General features: G+C 38.4%; 1 long non-coding RNA gene across 4 annotated transcripts in view; it reads right to left on the bottom strand.

Moving 5' to 3' along the window:
- Window positions 1-23,626, bottom strand: part of LOC141375642 (uncharacterized) — a 217,842-nt gene that overhangs the window by 30,544 nt on the left and 163,672 nt on the right. For all 4 annotated transcript variants that reach the window (XR_015498048.1, XR_015498049.1, XR_015498050.1 and 1 more), the window contains one exon: window positions 11,902-12,002. This is a non-coding gene — a long non-coding RNA (uncharacterized LOC141375642). The remainder of the gene's footprint in view (window positions 1-11,901; window positions 12,003-23,626) is intronic.

Genomic DNA, 23,626 nt, shown 5'->3' on the forward strand with positions numbered 1-23,626 from the left:
TGTTGACGTCTTGTGCCTGCTTGGTGTTCGTCATCTTTACATCAGTGACATGCATCTAACAGTCTCTGGATCAATGCGTGTAAAGATTTTGGACATCTTCTTGGACACTTTTAATGCTTCCAAATAGTTTGCAGCTATAAGAAATTGCCCATGTCTCCAGGTAATTCAGTATGACGCAATTTACCTTCTATGTGCGACTTGATTGGACAATAATCACAAGACTACTCAGCCAATCCCCATAGACCACAAAAAAATTAAGTAGTGACTGCTGTTTGAAGAAAAATAATGGAATAAAAGTACAGATACAGCATTAAAAATTTACTAGAGGGAAAGTAAAAGACTTCTGAGAAAAACGACTCGATTACAGTAAGTTGAGTATTTGTAATTTGTTACTTTACACCACTGAATGCCTTGAAAGTGTTGTCAAAACATCCGGTTTTATCAGGATTGGTGTGCTATGGCTTTTATAAGGGGGCCAAAAATCAAATTGACATAACATGGGGACAACCTTTGAATAAATTTCGTAGAAATATGGGATTTATGACAATCTAAAAATGGTTGAAGCGTGAGTGCGAACACACCCCGCAAGGGGGTATAAGTTGTACCCCTGAGACGTGGGGCATCCCAAAGTGGTCCCACTGACTTAGGCCTTTGAAATCCATTAATCTCATTGACTCCCATTATAAATGTTACACGTGAATAACATTACATAGGATTGTCATAAAATAAACTATTAAAAGTGCTGGGGCCTCATGTACGAAGACTTGCGTGGAAATCTTACTAAAACATTGCGTACGCACAAAGCTGTAAATGTGCGTACGCAGAAAAAAATTCAGGGGCCTCATGTACGAAGACTTGCGTGGAAATCTTACTAAAACATTGCGTACGCACAAAGCTGTAAATGTGCGTACGCAGAAAAAAATTCAGGGGCCTCATGTACGAAGACTTGCGTGGAAATCTTACTAAAACATTGCGTACGCACAAAGCTGTAAATGTGCGTACGCAGAAAAAAATTCAGATGTATGAAACACTGCGTACGCCGAGTCTCACGCATATTCTTTTGTACATCCGAATGAACGTGAAACTGAGCGCAACATGCACGAGCACAAAACCCCTCCCTGCCTCCTCCCCCGTATGAATATGCTAATGACTATGCTAATGTAAAAACCCAACGAAAAAGCAATGGCAAAAGCAAGCAAAAAGAGAAACTTTGAACAGAATGTGAAATGGAGGTGCTGCTTTCGGAGGTAGACCGGAGAAAAGCGGTGTTATTTGCAAGTTTGTTCGGCGGAATTAACAACAAAAGAAAAAAAATAGAGTGGGAGAGTTTAGCTGATACGGTTAACACAGTTGGGTCTGAACATCGCACTGAGTGCATTTAAAAAAGAAATAGTGTGGTTTATATCTGTAAAATGTTGCGATACCCTTCGCAGTCTCAGTGGCGCACCTCATAAGAAGCATATGATCATGTACTGACACGTTCGAGCATAACTCGGCTCGAATCCAGCGTCTGATGAATTCATTCTTCTTTATTTTCCCCGCTACATATCAGATTTTGCCCACTATTTATCACGAGAAAGACAAGTAGGAATCATCAGTAAGTTTGTGCATCATATTTTATTTGCACATTTATTGAATGGAAATGTTTCTGATTCACGCATGCAAATTTATCTTCACATAGTGTCTTTATAGCAATGTGCGTGCAGTAGATAGCTCAGATTACATTGGGAAAACAGGCGACCGCTGCAAATTGTGCTTTAATGTTTAGCTGGTCAACTGTATGGTATGGAAATCTTACATACCTACTATATGAACCCGTCTCATACAGACGCCATTGCAAGGATCAGACACTTTGTAGAGAAGAATTTAACACAACTGCCTCTAGGAGTCGCCAATGGAAATAAAACAGACACGCACAAAAAATGTGCGTACGCCTGCCAGAAAGCTGCCGTGAACCTGCGCAAATTCCCACGTTCAGTTCATTGTTAGTAAATCCAAACGTGAGCGATTCTGAGCGTGAAACCTGGCGTACGCAAAGTTTTTGTGCGTACGCAGCGTTGATACATGAGGCCCCTGATGATTGTGATAGTGCTGTATTGTCTTCTTTCAGGTTGTTTCCCAGCTTTAATGCGCTTTTTAAATGAAAAAAAATAAAAAATAAAAAAGCAAAGCAGCTGCTCGCCATCACAACAGCAATAAGATCCAATGGACAGCTGATCGCTTCCCTGCACAAAAATCCAGCTTAAATCAGCCTAGGCTGGTTGGCTGGTTTTAGATGGTTGACTAGTCTGGCTGTAGAGGGGTTTTGGCCATTTCCAGGCTCGTTTCCAGCCATTTCCAGCCTGGTCCTAGCTGGTCAGGCTGGAAACTGACCAGCTAAATCCAGCTAAAACCAGCTTGACCAGCCTGGTTTAAGCTGGACATAGCTGGTTTTGGCTGGGCTCCCAGCCTGGCTAGGCTGGTTAAGCTGGTTTTAGCTGGTCATCTCCCAGCCTGACAAGCTTAGACCAGGCTGGAAATGGCTGAAAACCAGCCTGGAAATGGCCAAAACCCCTCCAAAATTAGCCTGGTCGACCAGCTAAAACCAGCCAACCAGCCTAGGCTGGTTTAAGCTGTTTTTTTTTTAGTAGGGTTTCACTCCAAATCAGCGGAATCCGGGGCTGTTGCTGGGCGCTGCTGTTGCAATGGAACGTTCTATTGTCCTAAACTTGTTTTTTTTATGTCCTAAACTTGTTTTTTTATTCCTGTTTATGTAAAGCACTTTGAATTGCCACTGTGTATGAAATGTGCTATATAAATAAACTTGCCTTGCCTTGCCTTGCCTTGCCTATTGAGTGTCGCCTCTTGGTCATTCTAAGCTCTTTGCCCTAAGTAAGTGATCCTATTGACTCCCATTATAGGACTAGATAAATGCTAATATTGATTAGCCAAGTGCTTTAACTTGCTAGAAATGCTTACTAAGTATAAATATTTGATCATTGCCTAGCAACCACCCAAATTACCCTAGCAACTGCTTAGCAACCACCTAACAATGGCCTAGCAATGCCTCAGCAAGTGACTAGTAACACCTTAGCAACCATTCCGAATACCCTTGCAACCACCTATCAACACCTTAGCAACCACTTAGAACACCATAGCAACTGCCTAGAAACAACTTAGCAACCACCTAGCAACCAATCAGATAACCCTAACAACCACCTAGCACTGCCTTAGCAACCACTCAGAACAACCTGGCAACTGCTTAGCAACCCCTTAGCAACCGCCTAGCAACCACTCAGAACACCCTAGCAACCACCAAACAACGCCTCAGCAAACACCTAGCAACCACTCAGAACACCATAGCAACCACCAAGCAACGCCTTAGAAAACACCTAGCAACCACTCAGAACACCATAGCAACCACCTAGCAACACCTTGGCAACCACCCAGAACACCCTAGCAATCACCTAGAAACATTTTAGACATTGCCTAGCAACCACTCAGAACACCCAAGCAACCAATTCAAATGCATTGTACCCCAGCGATTTGTCACGGCAAACCCCACTCACATTTTGTGTAGGAAATGTACAATTCTAGTTTTTTACTGTTAAAGTTAATTACTGTTTAAGAAAGTGCAGCTCCTAAACTCTATCCAGCAATGATGTTTTGACTTTATTTGTGCCATTTCCTGATTAGCATAATTCCTTGAATGAATTAAATGGTGAAACAACACAGACAGCATTTGCAAATAAACATTAGCAGATCCACCCCAAGTGCCTGCTTTGTTGTCATGGATACAACATAAAGCGGTAACTTAAGTCACATGTGGTTTGACTGCATTGCACTCCTGAATCCATCTTTCGCGGTCAGCGGTGAGCACTTCTCAGTAGTTTACATGCTAATGTTTCAGCAGAGGAAGTCAGTGCTGCCGGCGGCGCTGCGCTTGTTTATGGAGCTTTGAGGCTCATGATGTCGAGGTAATGTCGGGTCAGCTTATTGCCAGTGTGACAGTACAAAATTTTCCATTTCGCATGACAAGAGTGATATGTGTTTACAGAGGGCCAGTTCTGCCTCCGCTCTCTCCCCTTATATAGAGTAAGACGGCCAGCAAAAAGTCCTCCTCATCATACTGCTGGAGAGGTTAACACACCGTATATGTGAATACATGCGCGTGTGTGGTCTGATACAGTGGAGTTTGGAGTAGTGGGTATACTCTTAATTTATACTTCTTTTACTAATCAAGGATGAATGACGCATTATAACATGGCATGTACTGCAAGACTAGTCTTGCAGATTTATTTCCCAGAAAACGGGACAGTAGTGTTTGCACATCTGCTGCTTGACATCACAGAGCAAAACTGATTTGGAATTGAACATGAAGCATTTGTACACGGGGTTAATCAGCTTTTCTTCACATATAGACAACATAAACTTAATTCAGATTTCATATATACAGTGACAGTACACTGGAGTCATGGTTCAGTACAGGTGCAGTACAACAGGAATAAGCATAAATCTCCGGTACTTTCTTTTTCTATTTTAGACAGGCAGAAGTGGTTTGTCACAATCCGCTACAGAACTGAAGAGCTTCTTGTGATACAAAGGTAAAAATTAACACAATAATGAAAAATGTTCAAAGATTAAGCTCAGCCCTCTTCAGACACAAATACACAATCTTTGAGAATGATACCTCAATTGTTACACTGCTGTGGTCTTTTCTGTCTAATTCCAGTGACTAACTGTATTCATCTCAGGAGAGAATTGTGAGTCTTGTACCAAAATGAGGTTCCACCTCCAATAAGTAAAATAAATCAATAGATTAATAAATAAATATTTATACAACAATTCTGTCTGGTTCTCATATCTGATTGGCTGATAGCCGTGTAATATACTGCAATATCAGAACTCCTACAGCCTCCTCATCCTTTTGTATTACTCCGCCCACATAGAGTGACAGCAGATCAATAAACTCACTACAGTTTGACAAATATTGCAGCTGTTGCATAACATAATGTACTTTTTTAGGCTTTTTTAGGCAAGAATGTCATTGTTTAGAATGCAACTGTGCAGAGACAGCATAATAAGCCCTTAGAGGAAGAAAACACAGTGTTATTATAAACCCCAGCTGATCATATCCTTATAAAACGGGTAAGTGACATTCTGAGTTGATCTCTCTCTTTTGTATGTTGTAGTGCTGCATTTATTCCATAGTAATTGTAGTATGTTGAGTGTGAGATGGGACAAGAACGTTTGTATTTTGTGTTGGCCACTCTTTGTTTAACCCTGAGTTACGTTTTGGTAGTGATTGCGCTGCTATTTTTGGGGGGGGGGGTTGGGTTAAAAAACTGTAGACTGATGGCATTTCATGCCGTTCAGCCATGGCATTTCATGCCGTAAAACGTGAGCAAAATCACCTGTTAGACATTACGCTAGAGAATCATTCAAATACTACCTCTAAAGTGACGTTGGTGAAGTAGTGACGGTTTCTGCCGTTCAGAGATCAGCTGCAGATAAGCATTAATGGTGGAAGAAAGTAGTTCCTCATACAAAAAGGTTTTTAGATTCTCCGTGTTGGATTTTTTTATTATATACACGATTATGCCGTCGAACTGCTTTGTAAGTGCAATATCACACTCGTAGCAGTGCGATATGGCTGTATATTGTCACTGGTGGGACACTAAGGCACTCAGCCAACGCATGCCTCCCACCAATGCCGATATACAGCCACATTGCATTGCTACTCTTGTGACATTGCTCTCTCTCTCTCTCTCTCACATTTTTCACATTTCACATTTAGGTGCTTTATTGGCATGACAAATAACTGTACATTCGTATTGCCAAAGCAGTGCAGCGTCGCTGCGTACAGACAAGACAGTGCAAAAAGGGCAGTAGTGCAAACAAATATATAAACATAAAATATAATATAGAAATAAAGAAAAGAAATGTAAAAAATAAAAATAGATTAATAAAAATAACAATATATCAGTAGAACTAAAAAATATTAATAAAAATAAAAATAGATTAATGGTAATTTGTGAAACAGGATGAAAGTGGTGACAATAATATCAACAGTAAGTCCACGAGTAAAGAGTTCCTGTGTTGTGTGTTGGAGACAGTGGAGCGGATCATTGTGGGTTCCTCAGACGGTGGCAGGAGTGCACAAACTGAGCTGCTAACACACAGCAGCACACACACTCCCCCAGGAGGATGGGCAGTTTCTCATTGTTCGGCAGGGACTCAAAGTTTTTGTGTGTGTGTGTGAGTTTCGGGTAGAACTTCTCCCGGATCTCTGAGTATTTTGTGCACTCCGTAAGGAAGTGCAGTTCTGTTTCAATCGGCTGCTGAGGGCAGTGTGGGCACAGCCGCTCCTCCACCGGCAGCCATGTTTGTCTGTGCCGGCCCGTCTCTATAGCCAGCTGGTGTCCGCTGAGTCTGTATCTGCTCAGGGTGTTCCTCAGACCTTTATCTGTCACTGTGTGAAGATAGTCTGCCAGAGTATATTGTCTCTTCAGGGCCAGATAACACTGCATTTTGCTTTGCAGTTGTGTTTGAGTGTCCCAGTGGTGTGTGTAGCTGTTCTTGATCTGGTGTGTGATCTGAGTCAGTGGCAGGAGTGTGTTCAGCTCCTCAGGAGACGTCTCAGAGACCCTGAAGCTCTGGGCCAGCTGGGAGAGTGGGTCTGCTCTTCTGCTCAGTTCTCTGTCCTGCAGGGCTTTATAGTGGTATGAGTCCGGGTCGCTGAGTTTTAAGTGCTTCCAGAATTTGACAGCTCTTTTCTGTATGTTTATTATCAGAGGGTATTTGCCTAATTCTGCTCTGCATCCATTGTTTGTTGTGTGCCGGTGGACGTGTAGGATGTTCTTACACAGCTCTGTGTGCAGGGTTTCTATAGGGTGTTTGTCCCATTTGGCCAGATCTTGTTCAGGGTTTGTCAGTGGGCCCCACACCTCACTGCCGTAGAGGGCGATGGGCTCGATGACGGACTCTAGGATCTTCAGCCAGATCTGGACAGGGATGTCTATGGGACATTGACGCTTGATGGCGTAGAAGGCTCTGCGGGCTTTATCTCTCAGCTCATTCACTGCAGGATTAAAGTTTCCAGTGGAGGTGATGTTCAGGCCTAAATAATTATACTGTGTTGTGTGTGTTATCTGATTGGTGCCTAGTGTGAATGTGTGTTGTGTTCCCTGGGGTCTGGCTCTTTTTTGGAAGGTGATGATTTTGGTTTTGTTTAGGTTGACGGTCAGGGCCCAGGTCTGGCAGTACTGGTCCAGCAGCTGCAGGTTCTGCTGAAGGCCCTGTTCTGTTGGCGATAGTAGCAGCAGGTCGTCTGCGTACAGCAGGCATTTGATCTGAGAGTCGTGGAGATCGAGACCCGGAGCGGTGGATCGCTCCAGACTGAGCGCCAGCTCGTTTATGTAGATGTTAAATAGTGTTGGGCTCAGGCAGCAGCCTTGTCTCACTCCACGCTCCTGGGAAAGATATTTTGTTCTTTTTGTGCTAATTTTGATGCCACATTTGCTTTCGGTGTACATTGATTTAATAAGGTCATATGTTTTTCCTCCTATGCCACTTTCAATCAGCTTATAAAGTAAGCCTTGGTGCCAAATTGAGTCGAAAGCTTTTTTAAAGTCAATGAAGCATGCGTATATTTTACCTTTATTTTGGACAGTGTGTTTTTCAATTAGCGAGTGCAGTGTGTAAATGTGGTCAGATGTGCGGTATTTTGGTAAAAATCCAATTTGACTTCTGCTTAAGACATTATGTGTTGTGATGAAGTCCAGTAGTCGGGCATTTATTAAACTACAGAATAACTTTCCCAGGTTGCTGCTCACACAAATCCCTCTGTAATTATTGGGGTCAAATTTATCTCCATTTTTAAAGATGGGTGTTATCAATCCTTGATTCCAGATATCAGGGAAGTGACCAACACTCAGAACTAGATTAAATAATTTTAGGATGGCTGATTGAAATTTAGGGCTGGTTTGTTTTATCATTTCGTTTAATATTCCGTCAGGTCCAGATGCTTTTTTAGGTTTAACAGATTTAATTTTGTCTTTAAGCTCCATTATAGTGATGGGGAAGTCTATTGGGTTTTGATTATCCTTGATAGTCGATTCTAGTGTTGCCAGTGTTTTTGTTATTTTATTTTGTTTAGGGTTTGTGTCTGTTTCTACTTTATTGAATAGTGTTTGGAAATGGGTCTCCCATATTTCTGAATTTTGGATCGGTAGCTCTTCATGATCGTTTTTGATCAAGTTTTTCCAGTTGTCCCAGAATTGATTTGAGTTAATGGAGTTCTCTATTGTTGTCAGTTGTTTTTGGGTGTATTGTGCCTTTTTGGTTCTGAGTGTTTGTTTGTATTGTTTTAGTGTTTCACAATAGAGAAGCCGAATCTCTGCATTATTTGGGTCTCTGTGTTTCTGATTTGACAGGTTTCTGAGGTGTTTCCTAATTGACAGGCATTCTTGATCAAACCAGTTTTTGTCATTTTTGGGTGGATTATTTTGTCTGGTTTTAACTTTTAATTTTGCCTGTTTAGCTGTACTTTCAAATATATTGTTTATGTCTTTTACCGCCATATTAACTCCTTGTTTGGTGTGGGCATATGCGTTAACCAGGAAGTTATCTAGGATTTGTTGAGTTTTTGGGCTGTTTACTGCATTTTGGTAGTCTTCTGCACTGTTCTCAGCCCATCTGTATGGCTTTCTGATGTTAAATAGTTTATTGGGCTGTGTGCAAGGGTTTGTTTTTGTCTTTTTGAGGTATAAAGTAATTTGGCTATGGTCAGAAAGTGGGGTGAGTTCTCTAACAGTGAATGCTCTGAGAGATGAAGGGTCTATATCTGTTATCATATAGTCTACTGTGCTATTGCCAAGAGGTGAGCAGAATGTGAATCTCCCGAGTCTGTCCCCTCTTATCCGACCGTTGACAATGTACAGTCCCAGACTCCTGCAGATCTGCAAGAGCTCTTTTCCACTTTTGTTGACTATATGATCATGGTTGTTTCTGTGAAGGTGGGAGAAGCTGGTCTGTATACCTGGTAGGTTGCTGTTGATGTATTTGCTTCCCTGTGCGTTGGTGAAGTCCGGCTGTTGTCCTGTTCTGGCGTTCATGTCTCCACAGATGAGCACGTGTCCTTGGGCCTGGAAGTGGCTCGTCTCTTTCTCCAGAGTGTCAAACATGTCTTCACTGTAGTAGGGGGATTCTGATGGTGGGATGTATATGGCACATAAGAAACAGTCTATTTGGGACGACAGTAGATCCTTGTGGATTTTGAGCCATGCGTGATATTTTCCGGTTTTAACTGTGTCAATGTATTTGTGGAGTTTTGAGTTGTACCAGATGATTTGTCCTCCTGAGTCTCTCCCTTGTCGAGTTGTGTTGAGTTTCTGTGAGGGAAGAATAATTTCCCTGTAGTTGGGTGGGCAATGTGTGGTAGTGTTTGTCTTGCTCCATGTCTCCTGGAGAATAATAATGTCTTTATTTTTTATGTTTGCTTGGAATTCTGTGTTTAAGCTTTTTAGTCCAAAGGCTGATGATTTTAGGCCTTGTATATTCCACAATGATATTGACAGGGTCATTTAGAGATAGGTAAAGTTCTTGTTTTTTAAGTTTGAGATAAACCTTTACTAATATATTAGTTATATATATATATATATATATATATATATATACATGGTGGTTGTATATTGTAAATTGGGGGGCTGTTCACGTCAGCTGGGCGCTGATGTATTGTAGCAGCTGTCTGATTTCACCCATCTCCAGAGGTTTCGCCGGTCCTTTGAGAGCCTGGGCGTAGTTTCTGGGTTGTGGCAGCAGTGCTGGTCTGGGTGTGCTGTCAGCAGCGGTTGTGCTGGTTGTTGGATGCTGTGGACTCCTCCTGCTGTTGTTCACTTGTCTTGGATTGAGTCTGTTTGATGGAGTAGGTCTTTGGTGATGACCAGCTGTAGGTGTTTCTCTTTGGGGGGGTCCTGGCATGGTCTGGGTTTTTTGGCTGTGTCCAGAGCTGGGCCGCGGTCTCTGCTGTTGTGCTTGTGTAGGCTGAAAGTGTCTCGTGTGAGGTGGGGGTCCCCAGTGATGTCCGGGTGGAGGTTGTTTCATGTTTTCCATGTGGTAAGGTGGTGAGAGTCTGTTTGTTGTGTGAGCTGATGTCTGTCTGCCCCATGCTGTGTCTTTCAGTGCTTTTGCGAACACATTGACTTTGTCCTTTTTTATGTGTACGTGATCATAGAGGTCTCTTACTGTGATGCTGGTGTGATGAGTCAGGTGCACGTTGGGCAGTAGAGCACATCCTCTGGAGATGTCAGCGTTGACTCTGTTGATGGTGTCGGGGTGGATGTCTCTGCGAGGCAGGAGGGTGGAGATGGTGATTTTTGCATTGGGGCAGGTCTCTGCAGCTTTCTCTGCTACTCTGCAGACTAGCTGCCCGACTCTTTCCTGCTGGGCTCTCAGGTCGTTGGTGCCCGTGTGAATGATGATGTGTGAGGGTGTGCCAAAACTTTTGTGCCAAAACTCTCTCTCTCTCTCTCTCTCTGTATATATATATATATATATATATATATATATATATATATATAATTATTAGCCCCCCTGTTAATTTTTTTCCCTAATTTCCCTAACAGAGAGAAGATTTTTAACACATTTCTAAACATAATAGTTTTAATAACTCCTTTCTAATAACTAATTTATTTTATCCTTTCCATGATGACAATTCATAATATTTAACTACATATTTTTCAAGATGCTTCTATACAGCTGAAAGAGACATTGAAAGGCTTAACTAGGTTAATTAGGTTAACTAGGCAGGTTAGGTTAATTAGGCAAGTTATTGTATAGCAATGGTTTGTTCTATCGAACAAAAAAATAGCTTAAAGGAGCTAATAATTTTGTCCTTAAAATGTTTTTTAAAAATTAAAAACTGCTTTTATTCTAGATGAAATAAAACAAATAAGACTTTCTCCAAAAGAAAAAATATGATCAGACTGTAAATATTTTTTTGCTCTGTTAAACATCATTTGGGGGCTAATAATTTATTATTATAATTTAATAATATATATATATATATATATATATATATATATATATATATATATATATATATATATATATATATATATATATATAGTTGAAGTCAGAATTATTTGTTTATTTGTTTTTTGCCTTGAATTACCATAGTCGACTGAATGCATTTCAGTTTCCGCTACTCATTCCCATGCCTTTGAGTATACGTGCATCTGTTACCTAGCAACTTCTTGCATAAAAATTATAATTTTCTAAAAAGCAAAAACATAATTTCACTACAGACATATTTTTGAAAACATTTTCAGTGTGGTCTGATAACGTTTTATAATAATGACCTATTTTTGGCATATTATTTATCATATATTTGGAGATATATTGCCATATTGTCATAATTTATATGATTAACCCAGAAAAAAAAAAGCTTCAAAATACAAAAAAAAATATCTCAATACAAGTCGCTTTGTTAAACTTTTCAACAACAAAAGTTGTCAGAGCAAAGATCAGCGTGCTATAATCTGAATTAAAAAGTGAAATGAAGTTGAAAACACCAAAGAATCCCAAAGTCAGGAAAACGCTTAATTATTGGACTTTTTCACAGTGTGTGCCATATGCAGTATCTGAATATACCCTCCACTACACCACTGGTCTAGGAGACGGCGCAGCATTCGATGTGCACCTGGGTGCCTTAACCGCTCTTTTTCTTAATGACGTACATCAACACGTGTGTGCAGAAAAACACACGCTCATGCATTGCCTTTGGACCTTGAATACAGTAACCTTTAACGGAGTCTGCACAGCTGCGGCTCCTATAGTCTCCCAGCGGCTTATTTATTCAGCTTCACGACGGGGAGCATCACTGTACTTCAGTCATCAGAGACATACAAAGCATATACATACCTATTATTACAGCTGCATATGATCAAAGGTTTATATCCCCCGATTACAGACAGGAGGTCACATAGAGGTTATCGCAGATTATGCAGCTTGGAAACAACGGCCTGTGGAGGAAAAGACACAACATTGTCATAGTTAGAGAGACAGTTAGTATTGGTTGTTGTTTATTTTTACCAATGGTGTACATACAGTACAAGCATGACTAAAATGACTAAATGTAAATAAATGTATGTACAATGACTGTAAAACATCAAGAGGGCACTTAAAAATTGTCAGTTTCATCTTTAAATTTGAGTGGCGTGGTGGTGCACTGAAGAGCCCTGTCGCCTCACAGCAAGAAGGTCGCTGGTTCGAGCCTCCGCTGGGTCAGTTGGCATTTCTGTGTGGAGTTTGCATTCACTCCCCATGTTCGCATGGGTTTCCTCCGGGTGCTCCGGGTTCCCCCACAGTCCAAAGGCATGTGTATAGGTAAACTGGGTAAGCTAAATTGTCCATGTGTGTGAATGGGAGTGTATGGGAGTTATGGGTTGTGAATGGAAGGGCATCCGCTGCGTGAAACATATGCTGGATAAGTTGGCGGGTCATTCCGCTGTGGCGACCCTGTATTAATAAAGGAACTAAGCCGAAATGAATGAATTTTTCATTTATAGTTATTTGTTTGTGTAAAATGTCTTTTTGCTTTTATTTTATGAACTATCAATGACATTTCTACAAATTTCAAATAATATTGTGAACAGTTTTAGGAAAAATTATTTATAAAAATAATTGAATTACTTCCCAAAAATTAACTATTGCATTACTTTTTATGCTAAGTAATGCATTACATTACTTTTAAGTTACATTTTGCGTAACTTTTTATTATCTGGTTAAGGCTTGATCTTTTTCAGAACTTGTTTTTTTTTTATATTTTTTACTCTTTTTTTTTTTTAATAGAGGAGCTCTGCAATTAACCACACACTGTAAAACCTACGGCTACATTTATCTTTAAACAAACACATAAAAATATATATTTTATAGGATATATATTTTAGGGTTATGTTATCTGAGAACTTCCTGACCCTAGAGCTATGCATGCCCTATATACAGATTATCAAAAGTTTATAGCAATGTGTTTGCTACTTTTATACTATTTGTCTTACGTCAAATGATTGTCCATTGAGACAATCCCCTATTCCTTTTCTTCAATGTGCTCAAAATAATGAAAATGTTCTCTCAATGACAGATGAGATTTATTGTGACTAATTTTAATTCAGCAATTTATTTTTTAAAAGTGAACAAACTAATCTAAAAAGTCACTCACGTTACGTTTTTAAAAAAGTAACTCAAAAAGTAATACTTATTTTTTTAAGTAATGCGTTACTTTACTCATTACTTAGTAAAGTAGGTAACGCTTCATTTTGATGGTCCATTTGAGTATTAGTTCACTGTCTGCTTAATATCTGATGATACTGCTGCTTCACCAGACATTTAACTGACTATATGAAACTTACTATAAATCAACCCACCCTAACCATAACCCCAACCTAACAGTCTACATATAATCTAACGAGAATTAGTTGACATGTACTGTAGATGCAATGTAACTTAAATTCAACAAGTGGACCTTCAAAATAAAGTGTGACCAAAAAGTAACATTATTAACTCGTGCTACTTGTAATGCGTTACTCAACATGGTTTGTGAAAACCTTTTTTGCACATAGTAGTCCTGGATCTCTTCTTAATTCTATTTTTTTATGTATTATAAAAGTATCAAATCAGGTTTCAGTCTCGGTTGATACTCAAAATCAAATGACTCAGACTTGAGGGCAAAGAACCTGATTGGGATATCCTATATGAACAGCTACAACTGTTGATTAACAGTTTCCGTATTTTGGATTCACAAGTGTTTTCAGTTTATTTACGGGTGTGAATTGCATTATGGGACCTTGATCTCTGCTCTGTTGACTTCAGATGCTGAAAATTCAACTCAACAATTTATCAAAGTGACTTTTATTGACATTTTAGTTTGAAACAATATAATGTATAAGAAATGATATAGAGAGAAATAAGTCTGTAAAAACACATACTGTATATTATGCAATACTGGCAGTTTATTACAAGGTTTTTGTACCGTAATATAACAGCAACCCAGACAATATATCATAAATATATTTACACTATAAAAAATGTAAATAAGTCACTTTTTTGAACTTTTTAAGATTATAAGTTGTTGGAAAAAAGATTAAGTTCGCAAAATTCAATCCAAAAGCATAAATGAGAAAATATATAAATAAAACTATGAATCACAAAATATGGAAAACTGCTAATTTACAAAAATATTTTAAAGGGTATGCCATCTTGATCTCTGCACTAACAACTATTCATGTTTTGATTTTCAACTCTGCAGTTAAACAAAGTTATATTTACTGTCATTTTTATTGTCCAGATTGATTATGCAAATGATAATACAAAAATCGGTTAATGAGCTGCCAGTGCTTTCTCTGGTTTTGTGCATGTAATTTTGTTTCGGTGCTAAAACTGTCAAAATTCTGCCAAACAAACACAGGTGTCTCATTAAACCGACAGGAACATACTTGATGAGCCTGTTTTTCACCCACAGTATCGACAGTTTTAGTGAAGCATTGTAATAATGGCCACTTTAATAATACTAATGATAACGCTGAAGGATATCCAGTGTGATATCAGTTAATAGGAACATATTTCTGGTTTGTTATCAATAAAGTCCTCCTTCAGCCTTACAGATGGGGCTATGGGGGTACATACGTCAAAAAAAGCTCCAGAAACACTCTTAATGCATATCTGTGAGGGGGAATTATTTTATGAAGCTGCAGTCTTTTTATTCATCTGAACCCAAGCAACCTTAAGGAAGACTTCAAATAAAATTTAAGGGTCTAGAGCTGAAAACTTGGCATATACTGTGAAAGGCATGGCATTTCAGAAGTGATTTAGCCATTTTGATGGATATCTGCTTCACTTTTCACATAAAGGACACATTTGCACATTTGTTGTTCTGTTACAATGGAGATATTCTTTCTTTGCCTATGCATATTCTATGTCTAACCGACATTAAGACCTAGATGAGCAATAACTCTCTGCATCTAAATGAAAATAAAACAGAAGTGTTATTATTAGGTTCTGCTGCTACCAACGATTCAATTAAAACTCTAGCTAGAATTCCTAAATGACAATCTGCACGATCACGCCAAGAATCTCAAAGTTATCTCTGATCCACCCTAGCAGTTTGACAAACGTGTACCTGTAAATGCAGCTGTGAAGAGCAGCTTTTTCCAGCTTAGATTGGTGGCAAAAGTTAAACCGTTTGTTTAAAAAAAAAAAAAATTAGAAATTGTAACCCATGCTTTAATCTCCTCTCGGTTAGACTACTGCAACTCTTTGCTTTGGTCTACCTCAGTCAACACTCTCTCGGTTACAGTTGGTCCAGAATGCAGCCGCCAGAAAAGGAACTAAGAAAAGAGATCATATCTCCCCTGTCCTCGCCCCATTGCACTGGCTTCCTATAAAATTCAGAGTTGATTTTAAAATCCTTCTTTTCACTTGTAAAGCATTGCACAATTCTGTCCCAGCCTATGTCTGTGAATTTATTAGGCCTTATACAGCTTGTATACCGTTAAGATCCCATGACCAGTTTCTTTCATCTGTCCATGTCTCGCCGCAAATCAAAAGGTGATCAAGCTTTCTGTGTTGCAGGCCCCAAGGCTTTGGAACAATCTCCCGCTGAACATCTGGATTTCCCCTTCATTGGATGCTTTTAAATCTAATTTCAAGACTTATATTTACTCTCTTGTCTTTGAGTAACGCATGCTTGTAATTTCTTAATTGTATAGTATTATTTATATACATACATATTTCTTTATATTCCTAATATCAGTTTTTATTTATTTATTTATTTTTTTTGTAAAGCACTTTGGATCAACTACGGTTGTGTAAAATTGTGCTCTATAAATTTAGTTCATGTTTACTGTTTTTATACTAGCTAATAATCAATTTTTTATATAATTTGCCTTATTTTACATTTAAATACATTTATTTGTACTTTTAAATATTTTACATTACAAATAAAACATTGTTTAGTATCTCTACTAAGCCATTTTGCTGGCCACATTGCAGCTGATTTTAGATTTGCAGAGACTCTGTAGAGACTTTCCCCATAATACAGGCAGAAAGTGACCAACACACACAAACAAGTGCACTGGTATAGCGGTGCAATTCCTCACTGCACTTCCAAGGGTACTATTTGTGTCTCGCTTTGGCCACTGTGATGTAAAAAAAAAAAAACTGAATTTATGAATTTGTGACTCAGAGCTAAATGCACATCAGCATGAATCACAACTGAACTGCGCTCTATTGCTCTGATGTGTCACTCTCTGCAGAGCACTAAAAGTGACCAATCCGTCTACGAGGCCCCTGGTGTGTTCACAGCGAGGTTAGAGGAGACGCTTCAGCTGTTTGCTCACCTTACTGCCTTAAAACCTCCTGCTGGAGACCAAACTTCAAGCTGGTATTTACATGCATTTTAAGTATGCAAGATTACTCAAATCCTGAGTTGTTACCAATTTGTTTTGGGGGTTTTTCGTGGCTGATTATTCTGAGCGATATTTGTACATATGTAGCAACAGTTTGGTGGTTATGGTTATATAACTTATTTTAATTGATTGATTGTGCATGCCACAGTTCTTAAAGAAATGCAAAAGCTGGCTTAGAGTAACTGGTTTCAGCATGAGCAAAGGAGGGGAAGTTGTTTTAGAAGCACACTGTGAAAGAAAATGTTAATTTAACTTAAAATAATTAGTTCTCTCTTTGCTTTGACTCAGTTTTCTTTATTTGATTCTCTAAACATTTTTACTTAAAATGTTTAGTAGACAGTGTTAAACAGTTGACCAAACTACTTATTTCAAGTAACGTGGACTTTAAAGTTATCTGTACATTAAATTGTAGACAACCAAATACATTATACATTTTATTTAAGAATTTTACTACAATTATGATCTTAATCTGTGAGTTTTAGTACAACGTACAACACAAGAGGTGTTTTTGTGGCTTTTGCTTACAATCAACGTGTTTTCAACAACCTCTGGAATCTACTATGAGTGGACAAGCTCAAAACCTTGTGACTGGATTGAAAACACCTTATAATACTACTGTAGGTGTAAATGGCGCCATTAAAATGTTTTGAACACAGGGTGAAAAAAATCAAGTAAAAGAAAAACAGTAAACAAACTCCTTATGTTCTCCTAAAAAAAAGTGCCAAACCATAGATCTTAGGAGGAAGCTAAAACATCAGTCACACCCAGGCAGCACTCATCACCTAACCTTGCATTTACTGTTTACATTAAAACATTAAATTATATTACTGGGGTCATTCAGACAGCCTGTAATTATGTGAATTACTGCAGTCTGCTTTTGCTCCCTGTCAGATCGCTGAAATGGCTGTAGTTAATTTGATTAATGGTTTCCTTCCAACCGCAGACACTGGACGAGTTTCCGTACCTGTGCTTGTAAATTTAAGCACATTGTTGGACGATATTGATCAGTCTATTTATTCTGACAGGATATTTTAGGGGGTGCTCAAGCAAGCCTCTTTCCAGACTCTGTCTTTTTGTGACTGTCTAAAATAAGTTGAACTAGACTACTGGTGTTTTAAAGAGGTGGTTTTCTGAAAATACTAAACACATATTTGTTTATTTCTTCATTTCTTTCACATATTTGTTTATTTATGTCATCTCTTGTTCTACACAAGAGAAGACATTCTGAAGAATGGTGGAAAGACAACTAACTAGCACTGCACGGTTCGGAGAAGAAAATCTAATTGCAATTTCAAGAGTTCACATAGCTGATAATTGATTATAAAGCTTGTTTGGGATGCTGTCCCCTGAGCTCATAAGATCCTCGATCCTCAATTCACTTTTTGGATGTTTCAAACAAAACTCAAAGATATGCACAGAACAACATGAGGATTTGATGCAAATAAACAAATGTACATATGCCTCTTTCTTTTTGAGCTTTGTCGGGAGAGTTTTTATACACCTGTGATTGATCAAAAATGTTGCGATTGGCTCTAAAGCCGCCTTTCCACTGCACACAACAAATGACAAGCAACAGAAGTCCTTATTTTCCTAAGGAGAGTTGTCTGGGAGCTGCGTGGAGTTCCGATCATCTCTATATGCGGAAAATTCGGATCCTATTTGAGCTGCTGATACGCTGAAATATTTAAACTCCTCCGACTAGACCATATGAGACAGGCCGAATGGCTGTGATGTATTCCAGAGTTGTCCAAGTAAGTCCGTGCACACAAGATGAGAATTTTTTTTTTCGTTTTTTTTTTTTTATCAGAAAAAAAGTCTATATTAAAAAAAACATTTCTATTCATAAATGAGTAATAAAAGAAATTATGTTGTCTTCACATTCCCTTCAAAATGTTTAGTGGTCTATAAGTTTCTAGTATTCATTCATTTAAGCATGGTGAACGCAGGGAGAATAAAGGCCCTTGCTTTTGAACTCCTTTATTTCGGACACTGCGAGAATCAGCTTCTCTCCCATGGTGCATGACAAAACTGAAAATTCTGTGTGACTGCCACAAGGGGGCGTATTCCAACAGTCGTGTCCAAATGTCGTGTGCAGTGGAAAGGCGGCTTAACAAATAGCGTGGCTCTGTCGTTATTCACCATTGAGTAACGCAGACAGATACAGATGAACAGTCACTGTTAAAGTCCATAATGTGCGGTGAACACAGCTGAAACATGATAGACGCAGTGGAGAAAACTCGCACTGCAGACACTCTTGTGTGTGTGTGTGGGTCCAGAAGAATCGCTTAACAGCCAAGAGAGGAGAGGAAGCGTTACCTCACACAAGTAGAGATAGAGTTCACGGCTTATAAAATCTCCATTGTAGTGAATTAGGTGCTCGCGGGTTCTGCTGTAACAGATGTCTGTTTTTAAGTAACGTTAGTTAGATCATTTAAATTACTCGCCATAGTAATATTTGAAACAATTGCAGCTTTTGCGATTTGAAAATCGCACCTTTTCAAATCGTGATTTCGGTTTAAAATCGATTAATCTATGAAATTCAGTGCATATTGGCAGCTGGCCAGTTAACACAAATTTTCAGAATATTCGGCCTGATCTCAGCAGGAAACAGAACTATTTTATGTTTTGTCAGTTTAGCAGCTAATTTTTACAAATTCCTACAAATTCAGTTGTACAAATTAACTAAAATATACTCTTTTTACAAGGAGGTGTAATGTAATGTTATGTGTATTTATATAGCACATTTATCGTGTATGGCCATATACCCAAAGCGCTTCACGATCATGAGGGGTAGGTGTCTCTCCACACCTCCACCATTTTGCAGCATCCACTTGGATGAATGCGACAGCAGCCACAGGACAACTGCGCCAGTGTGCTCACCACACACCAGCTATAGGAGACATGATAAGTAAGAGTCGATAGAGGTTATTTGGCCAGGACACCGTGGTTACACCCCTACCCTTTACGAGAAGTGTCATGGCCACATTTAAAAGACGATGCTCACTTCACTATGTTGGTGCATTAGGACTGGCACAGACTGCATGTTGAGCGCCCCCTGCTGGCCTCACTAACACCACTTCCAACAGCAACCTAGATTTCCCATGTGGCTCAGCCCTGCTTAGCTTTAGTGAGTAACCGGTCTTGGGCTGCAGGGTGATATGACTGTGGCACCTTAATCCAACCATCATAAGGGGAAAGGCAAATCGTACTAAAACGTGTGAATTAAATCATACAAATTCATATGAATTAGCCACTATCTCAAAAAGTTAGTCAATTAAAGACTCTTACGAATAGGCTACTATATGGATTGTGTATAATATATGTATTATAGTATAATATTATAACTGATTGTGTTGTCCACTTGTGATTGGATCGACAAAAACACATCTTAGGTGTGAACAGGGGCTTAGAGGAGACACTAATTAGCTTACTTTCCCATTAAGTCATATTGCACAGTTGAATCACTTCATAAGGAAGCAAAAAAAGTGTGTAATACAAAGAAGTTTAGTGGAGCTCAGTTGTACATTTCTTCGCCTGTGTAAAAGGAAGGTAAATGCTTAGGAGAAAGCGCTGCTGTTCGCTCAACTGTGAAAGTATGCAGTTAGGGTGCGTTTTTACACTGTCGCCACTGATCTGAGTTTATTGGTATTCTTCAGAACCTTCAGGCCCACTTTGAGAGCTGAGAGTCCCAGCAGAGTTAATTAGGCTTTATATTGCTTACTGAAGCAGCGAATCTGTGGCTACACATATCAGAACCCGCTCCACACTCAACAACACGCTTCCATCACAAGGCACGCCAGCACACTAAATCCATCAAGGATTTCCAAAGCCGATAACTGCTGAGGATTCATCCACTGAGCCACGTTTGAAGGACGTTACAGGAGAAAAAAAGAAAGAGGGATATAAATAATTCACATTTACACAATATGAAAAGAACAGAAATGAAAGTCCAACGGCCCGAGTTTGGGCCTGTAGAACACCACTGCATATGGCTTTGTTTTTGCTCATTAATTTGCTGGACCGGTGCAGAGATTTTGGTCCAAAAGCAGAAATTAATTGCTATTAAATGACAGCAGAAGGATAATTACGAATGCATGAATGCACACAGCGTTGTTCTTTCAGGTTAAAAGTAATATAATCACAGGATTTGCAAAAGTTTGTCAAGTTATGATGTAAATTCTTTTGAAAGACATTCAAGAGTTTTTAGGCACTTAAAGGGACAGATTAACCCGAAATTAACACATGTATCATTTTGCATTAGGAATGTCATGCTCAGGGCTGAATTTACCAAAGGACATTTTTGGCACAGGTTCGAAGGTCGTGCGCACTTGGGGCCCCTGTTGGGGGGGATGCCGATTTAGAAGTGTTTATAGCACACCGTGTTGGAATAAACTATTTGAGCGATTTCTGTCCATCAGTGTTTGATTAACAGAGCACCACTTTTAACAGCTTGAGTGGTGTAGCTTGTTAAATGCACGGCAACATGTTTTGACCATAGAATGTAAAAAGATATGGACGTAGTACCGTGACGTCACCCATAGGTTTCTGAAGAACGTAAAAGAAGCTACACATAGACGTGGCCAATCATCGCCATTTTATTTGCGCGTCATCGCACCAACCGGGGAATACCAAACAAGGGCAAAGAGCCTGCTTGCATTTAGCTTAGACAGGTTTTTCTTTGGGAGAAATGCTTAATACTTCATTTTCTGTGACTCATTTGTGTTCTGACCACATGTACTTAGTTATATGCTATATCAATAAAGTGTTTCGTCTTTTAAAAACACTGTTGTAATACACTGAGCCACTAAGAATTGTTTAAGACATTTTTCAACAGAAGGAAAACGCAAATTACTTCCAAACACTTCAAATATAGTCTGTATTAGTAAATGTAAGACTATTTATAAAATCCAGGCATAACACTGTATGACAACAGTTCAGATGACTGTTCTATAGCATACAGTTAATTAATCTGTCAGATTCTGAAGTGCATTACGGGTCTAAAGAAAATTTTGAACGATAAACGATCTTAAATAAAACAAATACATTTATGGATATGGTATATAAGTATATTATTTCACTCACATGGGAAACAGGGGTAACTTGAATGGCTTGTGAGCACAATAAAGTGCACGCAGCATGCTGTAGTATCTGATAATTGTAGAAAATAATTTCAAAAAGCAACTGACTGTGTAACGCCACATAAAACAAAAGAAAAATATGATGTATATGCTGAGTTCAGCAGCTAATCAGCCGGAATCAGCTGAGGTGAAATGACCAGCGAGACCTAGCTGTCACTCAAGTGGCCACGCCCTTAATTATGCAGATTTAATATAACTTGTTATAAATTAAATGAATGAGTTATAAAAAAAATTCACCCCCTCACAGTTGTCTTAAAGTGTAATATTAGTAATATGAACCCAACTGTTCTTTGTACCAGGCTGCAAACACCTTTTTTTCTGCTGTAAAGTTAGTCATTTTAACAGTGGGGTCAATAGAAATTTGCTCTATATGGAGGCAGGTAAAGCGGAATTTCGATGAATTGCAGTTTCAGTTACTTCCGTATTTGCTTCACAAGAGAGAGCGGGAGGTTACGACTTGGTTTTAACGCAATCGATCATCAACCCAGTTCAAATCCAGCGTGTGATGAACTATTTTTTTTCTTTTTTCCCCATTACAAATTAGATCGAAAATACATTTATTTTATTAAAATTTTTTTTTTTTTTTAAATATGAAAATAATGAAAAAGTCACAAGTGGCTCAACAACCAGTTAAAGTCAGAATTATTAGCCCCCCTGAATTATTAGCTCCCCTGTTTATTTCCCCAATCTCTGTTTAATGGAGAGAAGTTTTTTTCAACACATCTCTACACATAATAGTTTTAATATCTCATTTCAAATAACTGTTTTTTTTGTTTTTGCCATGATGACAGTAAATAATATTTGACTAGATTTTTTGGAGGACACTTTTATACAGCTTAAAGAGACATTTAAAGGCTTAATTAGGTTAATTAGATTAACTAGTCAGGTTAGGGTAATTAAGTTATTGCATAACGATGGTTTGTTCTGCAGACTATCGAAAAAATATATATAGCTTAAAGGGGCTAATATTTTGACCTTAAATAGGTTTTTAAAAATTAAAAACTGCTTTTATTCTAGCCAAAATAAAACAAATAAGATATTCTCCAAAAGAAAAAATATTATCAGACATACTGTGAAAATTTCTTTGCTCTTTTAAACATCATTTGGAAAATATTAAAAATAGAAACCAATTCAAAGAGGAGCTAGTAATTCTGATTTTCCTCTTACCAAATAGTTGCCACTTATTATTACTATTATTATTATCTTTATTGTTAAATTGTCCGAAAATAACACCATCAATGAAAAGCACGTTTTCATTGCAGATTCATCAGCAGATTTTTTTCTCTTTCTTTCTTTCTTTCTTTCTTTCTTTCTTTCTTTCTCTTTCTTTCTCTCTTTTTTCAACTAAACAGAATGTTGTAGTTGTATTAATTTTTTTATCAGTGTGCTGTAAATGCTTTAAAAATAAGTTAAATCTTTGTAGACTAGAATTATATGTACTATATAATTTATTTTAAAATGCAGGCAATACAGATTTGTTTTATTTAAAAATCATTATATTATTCTTATTTTTTAATTCAACTATAGGGGTGCGGCCGGGTAAGGGGCCCTACAAGACAATGTGCCCAGAGGGCTCTAAATTCTTAATCCGGGCCTGGTCATGCTCTATTTGCAGTGGCTCTTGATTACAGGTAAATATGTTTAAAAATCTTACATCACAGATAATAACCGAGTTTGTTATCAGAAGCAATGGGGGTATCATTAGTTTTTTTACCAGTATATCAATGATCTCAAACTCGACTCCTGGAGGGCCAGCTCTGCACAGTTTCGCTCCAACCCAAATCAAACACAGATGATCCAACTAATCAAGGTGATTAGGACTACTATTGGCTATTAAGCAGGTGAGTTGAAGGTGGTTGAAGCTAAACTATGAAGAGCTGTAGCCCTCCTGGAACTGAGTTTCAGACTATTGCTGTATACGTTTTTTGACTCTCGAAGTGCAGGAGCCACTGGTTGATAATAAATAAATAAATAAATAAATAAATAAATAGATAAATAAATAAATACTTTGGTTCTTAATAAAAAAAATCCTAATTCACATGAGGC

The sequence above is a fragment of the Danio rerio genome, chromosome 8 (assembly GCF_052040795.2).
Source record: "Danio rerio strain M-AB ecotype USA chromosome 8, GRCz13ab, whole genome shotgun sequence".
Lineage (NCBI taxonomy): Eukaryota > Metazoa > Chordata > Actinopteri > Cypriniformes > Danionidae > Danio > Danio rerio.